This window comes from Pseudonaja textilis, chromosome 1, assembly GCF_049901715.1.
Source record: "Pseudonaja textilis isolate UNSWEBS1 chromosome 1, rPseTex1.2, whole genome shotgun sequence".
In the NCBI taxonomy this organism is placed as follows: domain Eukaryota; kingdom Metazoa; phylum Chordata; class Lepidosauria; order Squamata; family Elapidae; genus Pseudonaja; species Pseudonaja textilis.
Genome location: NC_141990.1, coordinates 210,818,667 through 210,826,000, shown reverse-complemented (window position 1 = coordinate 210,826,000; position 7,334 = coordinate 210,818,667). Strand labels below are relative to the sequence as shown.

General features: G+C 36.4%; 2 long non-coding RNA genes across 2 annotated transcripts in view; both read right to left on the bottom strand.

Annotated features, from left to right (window-relative positions):
- Positions 1 to 285: 285 nt before the first annotated feature.
- On the bottom strand, positions 286 to 2,065 carry LOC148128011 (uncharacterized). Its single transcript, XR_015740808.1, has 3 exons — positions 2,018 to 2,065; positions 1,489 to 1,524; positions 286 to 468 (listed from the first exon to the last, which is right to left on the bottom strand). It is a non-coding gene; the product is annotated as an uncharacterized LOC148128011 (long non-coding RNA).
- The window catches only part of LOC148128010 (uncharacterized), a 94,677-nt gene continuing 89,398 nt past the window's right edge, over positions 2,056 to 7,334 (bottom strand). Inside the window, exon 3 of the long non-coding RNA XR_015740807.1 lies at positions 2,056 to 2,070. This is a non-coding gene — a long non-coding RNA (uncharacterized LOC148128010). The remainder of the gene's footprint in view (positions 2,071 to 7,334) is intronic.

Below are 7,334 nucleotides of genomic sequence, written 5' to 3'. Positions count from 1 at the left end.
TATAGAACAATGCCAGATTAATCAAAACATTTGCAACAATTTATAAAAGTATAAGAGTTTGGGAAGAAAAAAAAGACATGAGAAAAGCATCAGATGGAAATGTTCTTATTTAATTGTTTGGCTGAATACAAACTGGCACTCTATAAAAGAAGTATTTTATACAAGTAATTTAAAAGGCAGAAGAATTATTAAGCCACAACCCTTCTTTTATTCTAATTGTCCTGGAAATCCTTACGTATCTGTCAATACACACTTAGAAATACAAAAACCTTGCATATTACTAAGCAGCTTGCACCAAAAGTATTTACAATGGCAGGCACATACGCGCCCACACACAAATCCTAGATATATATTCTGATCGAGCAAACATCTAATAAAATATGTACTGTGCAATGCAAAAACGATTCCAAAGATCTGAAGACAGCCCTGACGACAGTTTGTGTTACTGTTAAGTTCACCAAGGCACATCTGCAAAACAGACAAGAGACATATCAGTAAATCTTCTCTAGCAAGCAAAAGGTAAAAGGTTTTCATTTGCCCCAAAATAATGTGTGAAAACTTATTGGGGTGGGGTGGGGGTTAGAGAAAGTTGCCAATGATGGATTTTACAGACATGCTAAGTCTGTAAAAAGGTACAGAACTGACTTTCCCTATGTCCATTGAATAGATAGATACTTGGAGTTATACAAAACAGCCCTGATTTTAGAGGCAGCTCTGTGAAGATCTAAGACGTGGACACAAAACTGTGTTGAAGTTGGTATATTTCAGACCACAGGCCTGTACTGCAGCAGTAATAATCTGTTAAGTGGGATGCATTTTGTTTTAACCCCCCCCCTCTTTTGTAGTTATGATTTAGAAACAGCTTTGGACTCCTCAGCAATTAGAGGCCTTGAGGACTAAGTTTTTAATGTAACAATTTCAATTGTATAGTACATTCTCCCCCAGAAGATCTACAATAAGATCTTGATAGCTTACAGAATACATAGCTTAAGGAGATGGGTTTAGGATTCTTATACATAGTAAAAATTTTTTTACAGAGGTCAAGATCAAAACTAGATTATTCAGCATAATCAGTTATGGTACAAATCATACCCTTCTCTTCACTGTGTAAAGTAAATGCACAAAGGAAAATTCACACATCTCTCTCCCATTTCCCAGAATCTGTATATAAAGCAAAATCAAACTGAGGACGAAAAAAAAATGCACCCGAACACCAATTTTCACCTACAGAAATTTAGGCTCCGGTGCACTGCCAAGGAATACTAATGAGGATCTACTACAATTAGTATATTTAAGATTATTATGAGATCTGCCATCCAAGTAGTGTCCAATTCCTGAAGCTGTATAACTCCTTTTCAGATATCATCTGAACACATGTTTTCTCTGAGGGTTATCAATGTGATAAACCAAGTAAGAAAGAAGGTTCCATGCTGTTTTTAAGGTTCATATATTAAGGCATTTGAATTAGTCACAGAAACACAAAATTACCTTAAAGAGTAGCTCCAAAAGATCAGCCCCAAAGATCTGGCAGAGAAATAAGATGTTGGGATTATTTTAAGACTGATGCCTTTTTAAACTATATTAAGAACACCCTTCACAGATCTTGATTCTAGTCTGTTTCTTACACAGGAGGTATTTTGTCTTCACAACATCTGGATCTGTCAAAGAGGTGCGGTTGTAGACCTTACCAGATGTAGACACTTCATCAATAAAAGAATAACTAACAAATCATACTATAAAGAGAAGTACTACAATACAAATGTTGTATATCCATAAAAAACCCAAACTCTGTTTTAAGGCTGAGAAAAAAGATTTGGGCAGGGGGGATAGAAATAACTTAAACTTTCTAGACAGTTTTAAATATAAATTAATACTTCCCCCCTCTCCATCCCTTTCCAGATTTTTTCAGAAGTGACGATTAACAAATTAGTCCTGATTTTTTGCCCTCACAATGAAGACCTTCTTGTACTACTAAGGCTACATTATTGACCTCTGTATATTGCCTTGAAAGGCTCACCTGTTTTATTCACTATGGCTTGTTCAGATTTGTTGTTGCTGTTGTCCATTCTTCTGAAATGAAAGCAGGAAGAGATTAATATGGAAAACACATCTGAAAGAGGTTTTGCATAATTTTGAAACATCCTGCTCAGCTCTTATCAAACCTTTTAAATGTGGCATTATGTACACCTTACTGAACCTGAGCTGCAATCTATTAGGCATAGTTTAGCATCCATAGATCATCTTGTAAACAGTGCTTAAGTAACCATGGCTAGTGTGGAAAAGATTCTATTAACAGCAAGTTACCCACTCTATCCAGTTGCTAATGCTTGTCATTATGATTCTTTCTCTTTATTGCCAAATTAGCACATACTGGATATAGAATGGAACAATATTGTTCGAGAATTTAACATGCCCCTAAACTCTTATTCCAATCCCCTTATGCCTATATGCACACATACAAAGTAGATCCCAAGTAAAGGATTCTGAAATTGGAACTTTACATCCAAGAGACTCAAAGAGTTCTTATCTGTATACATGGCCTGGTGTGAAACCATAGCTTGATTCTTGCAAAAGATTTCGTTTGTCAGATCTCAGACAAAGAGCTCTGAGCCAGCACCCTCCTCACAACCAGATTGCAGTTCAGCACACATAGCCCCTCCTTATTAGCCTGCTCTCCCTCCCGCCCCCCAAAGTGGACTTAAAATTAATTTATTTCAAACTCAGTGCCATTCCACAGAACATTAGAATATTGTCATCTGTGTAATTTTGGCTTTAGAGCGAGCGAGCAGGAAGGCTGTAAACAGGTCAAGAGCTTAGCCATCTGGCTTTTCCATGAACTAAACTTAATTTTTTGACACTCTTCTTTTTAACTAAATCTATGGCAAAGTGACTCACAAAATATTCTTCCAGGAGGGATTCCCCCTCCCTTTTTTCTTTTCTTTTTCTTTTTTTCTTTCGAAGTTGCCCTAGTGCATAAGGGGAACTGCACTGCTTCCACCACCCTGTGGTAATTCTATGCCATGACATATCTTCCATTTTCAGCAGTCTCCTACCTGAAAGCTGCAGACTTTTACAGCTCATTTGTAGCTGTTGCCAACTCGTGCATTCATATTTATTTCAAGAAAGATGAAAACATAGAAAAATTGAAAACGGGGACATCTGTCATAGAGGACAACTCTATGTTCAATATTTGGAATAATTTGAACTCATGCTACTGGCTAGATTTAGAAACATTTTTTAAAAAATGTGTCTATATATTTTTAAATATTTGCTTGGGGTTTCTTTTACTCCTTCGTAAAGAGTGGATGTTTGTCAAATTGTTTCAAAGGGTGATTTTAAAAGCAACCCTACAAAAGTGAGAGAGAACTTGTTTAGACAACATGCCATTTGCACTGTTCTGTTGTAGAGAGAAGGAAATCCCCTCAAACTGTTGTATCCCCTCAAATGGAGCATAACATTATGGTCATTTTCTCACCGCTGGCACATTTTATCAGCTACTCGACTTATTATATGTAGCAGATGGTGTCCAAACAAATCAACAAGCAAAGTTGTAAAGATGGAGTTGCAGACGGGCAGGGGTAAAGGGTTATTCTGTGTGAAGCAGATTTGTGGGGGGGGACCGGTGAAGGAACTCATATATTTCTTCAGGCAGTGGGAAGCGTTGCAAATGAAAAATGTAGGGTAGAATAGAAGATCCAGCCTGTGGTACAAGAGTCCATTAATTTGGAAAATTGGCCAACAGAAATAGCTGTTGTGTATTATTTATGAATGTTCTTAATTTCTCTATTTTATGAAGTCAGAGGTATTGCAATTACACCTAAGCCCATTCCAATCACTCGCTTACACTCACTGGGGATTTTGGGAAACAGTGTGCCACTTTTCTTATGTCCAACTTGCAAGTAAAAACTTTTCCAGGTGGAGCAAGAAATGTATTTGCAGCTTTACTCTTCCAGCATTTGGACCACCAACCTGTCATGTTTTTGCGTTTTGCCCACATGTTCCTAGCAGGGTGGGAAGAGCAGGGTTTTTTTTTTTTATTTGACACCTGCAGCCAAATTAATCCTGACTTAAGCTTGACAAAATGACTGCAAGAAGAAAAAAAGCTAGCTGAAAAGTACTCTATACAAAACAGCTGGATTAATAAGTAAAGGCCAAGAAAAAACATTAAAGTGCTTTTAAAAATGGATTTCAAGAATATACTTGATTATGCTTCTAGAAACCTATAATTAGCACAGTTTATTTGGAAAAGTTATATCCTAATATATCAAGGAGTTTATTTAAAAAAAAATTACTAGAACCAGGTTTTTAGGGCAAGCTATAACTTGAAAGTAAATATTTCTGTCAAAAATTTATGGGCTGCCCCATTGGCAACTCATTGAGAAAATATGACTCTTCGGTTCCAATTGGATGTATCTACAAATATGCATAGTGGAGAAAATAGGAGGAGGAAGGAGCACTAGGAATGTTTGCTGCCTTGACTTATTTATACAACTAATAAAAGTGGGGTATATAGAAAAAATAATTATTAACATGATTGACTGGGCTTACAAGCACTAGAGTTGGTTTTAGAAAATAATTAGTGTTAGAAAGATGGGTGCAGTGGTGATATGTGATAAACATGAGAATACTGTGATACAAACAAAATCTGATTCATATGGTTGTCTATGAAGATTCTCAATCATCCAGGTCAAAGGTGCTTTTTCAAAAGGCAACTGGCCTTTTTTTGTTTTTTTCTTCAAGATGTTTACCTTCTCATTCAAGAAGCTGCTTCTTCATGATTTGTATGGTTAGGAAAGAGAGGCATTTAAGGTTGTTCCAGTTTTATGGCAACTAGAGCCTATCATTTGCAGAAGTAGAGGTAGGTGAGGTTGCTTTGGCCCCATTTTAAAGAAATAAAGGAGTAGTCTGCTCTCATAAGCAAAATATGCTTTCCAATCTGGTCTTAGACTACTGTTCTAACCTCCATTGATCATATTCTCATTCCAACGTTGCATTAATCAAGAGCAGGATAGGGCATGTGAGAACAAATCAATCCATAGTCAAGCAGTGGGGGAAACAAGGGTGTCCCACACAGACAAGAAGGGCATAGTAAGGCTGCCTGGTTTGCTTTTCAATTTATTAAGATTTAGATTGTAAAAAGGCATCATATTTTCAGACTATCTGCTTGTATTAAACATTATTCTTGTAGCCCCAAGATTTCAGTACTCTCAACGAATAAATTGTTAGGATATTGAATTTAGTAGCTGGAACAGAACAGTGTACAATAGGCCAGAACACACTGTTGTGGTTGATTAGTTAAAGAGTACTGACTCATGTATGAGGCAATCTATGCTAGGATTGGTTGCTGAAAGGTGTTTCCCTAGCCCCACCATTTTCTTCTGTGTGTTCTGTATATTGTTTAATTTACCTCATGATATTCCTGTGTTCCTGACTATCTTGCATTCTTTCTTTATGTATAATGACAAAGGCTGGTGTAAATTTGAATATTAAATATCATTTGGCCATTGTCTATTCATTGTAAGGTGAAGGCCTCTTCCGCATGTTTCCAGCCTATACAGTGCTGAGGTTTCTTTCTCCAATTGGACCCGCAATACTTTCTGATATCATTGATCCATCTTGTTTTAAGTCTCTTTTGTGGATGCTTTTTATCAAGTGGGATCCATTCTACGACTGCCTTGATCCACATGCCATCAGTTCTTCTTGCCATGTGACTAGCCCAATTCTTTTACTCTCTTGATGACATCATATACCTTTGTTTGTTCTCTAATCCATGTGCAGGTCTTTCTATCTTGTTTTGTAATGCTGAGCATGTATTTTTCCATAGCTCTTTGCACTCCTTGTAGCTTTTGTATTGATTATGAGGTTAGTGTCCATGTTTCACTGGCATATGTTAGAGTAGGTAGCACACACTGTTTGAAAATTTTTCTGTTCAGGCATAATGGGAAGTTATTCTTGAAAATTAAGCTTAACTTGCTGAATGCCTGCCAACCACATTTAACACGTCATTCAATTTCCTTTATTGTATCACCTTCTATTAAGATCTATTGGCCAAGATATATGTAATGGTCTACTAGGGCTAGAAATTTGTGCTACTGTCTCTAACTTTATCTGAACAGCTGCTATGCAGTCCCTTCACATAAACCATATACTATCTTAAACTATGTATGTGTGTATGTGTATGTATGTATGTATGTGTATATATATATTCTTCTTCTTCTTCTTTTTCTTCAGCGTTTGTCTCGCGCTCGGGCGAGGTCTGCTAATGTCCTTAAGTACTGCTTCCACACCTCTCTGTCTATGTATATATATATATATATATATATATATATATATATATATATATATATATATATATATATATATATCCATGCATATATGCATAAAGTATGTATCTGTACCTATGCATGTACCTGTGCATCCATATAAATATAAATCCTCCCCCCACAACAATTGCAGAGAAGAACAAACTCCTTGTCCCACAATCTTCATTCCAATATCTTTCCATTTCCCTTTACACTTTGGCAGAGAACTGCTCTGACCATAAAGATATAAGTAGTTGTGTGTGGGTGAGGTATTTTTCCATAACTGTACAACATATGGATGCTTTCATTGTACTTGTATTTTGCAAAATAATGACCAGCAAACTACATGTGGCATCAAAGCACATTTTTAATAGAATAAAAGCAAGTGCCTTTATAAGTTTCAAGCCCTTTGAGTGTTTCCCATCTCCCATTCCCCATATGTAGCTCTCAAGATGAAATACTCAACACATAAATTTGACAAACTCCAAATTCCTTTGACATGCCCTCTCTATGAAAAGAGTCTTCCTAAAACAAAAAAGGCAAAAAAGAAAAAAAGCCACAAGATGTATCAAATGTTAAATTTTAACACAGGTGTGCTTCACCTGTAACTCCAGGCCAGCACCCCCCACCTCAAAGCTTTGGATATATTGTTAGAAACACTCCCCCTCAAAAAGCACTAAATTTTCAATCATAAAGTGACAGAAGAAAGAACATTTTAAAATACACATTAATTTGGGTTTATTAAGGAGGTGGACGTTAAACTAGTTTTACTTGGTTTTTGGAAGGTAGCCCCTAATAAGTCATATCAGGGGCAAACATGTTTTTCAACTCAAGTAGCACACTCTTGCTTCAATGCAATATCTTGCTTTGGAAATGAATGTAGCAAGTTCTGTCATAGAGACAACAGCCAGTATTTCTTCCCCAATATTAACAGATTAAAAAAAAAATCCTTTGGAGGATCTAAGCATTAAAACTAGATCTTGACGGGTTAATTTGAAACAGAAGGGCGCCTGCGTATGTGTGTATGTATGT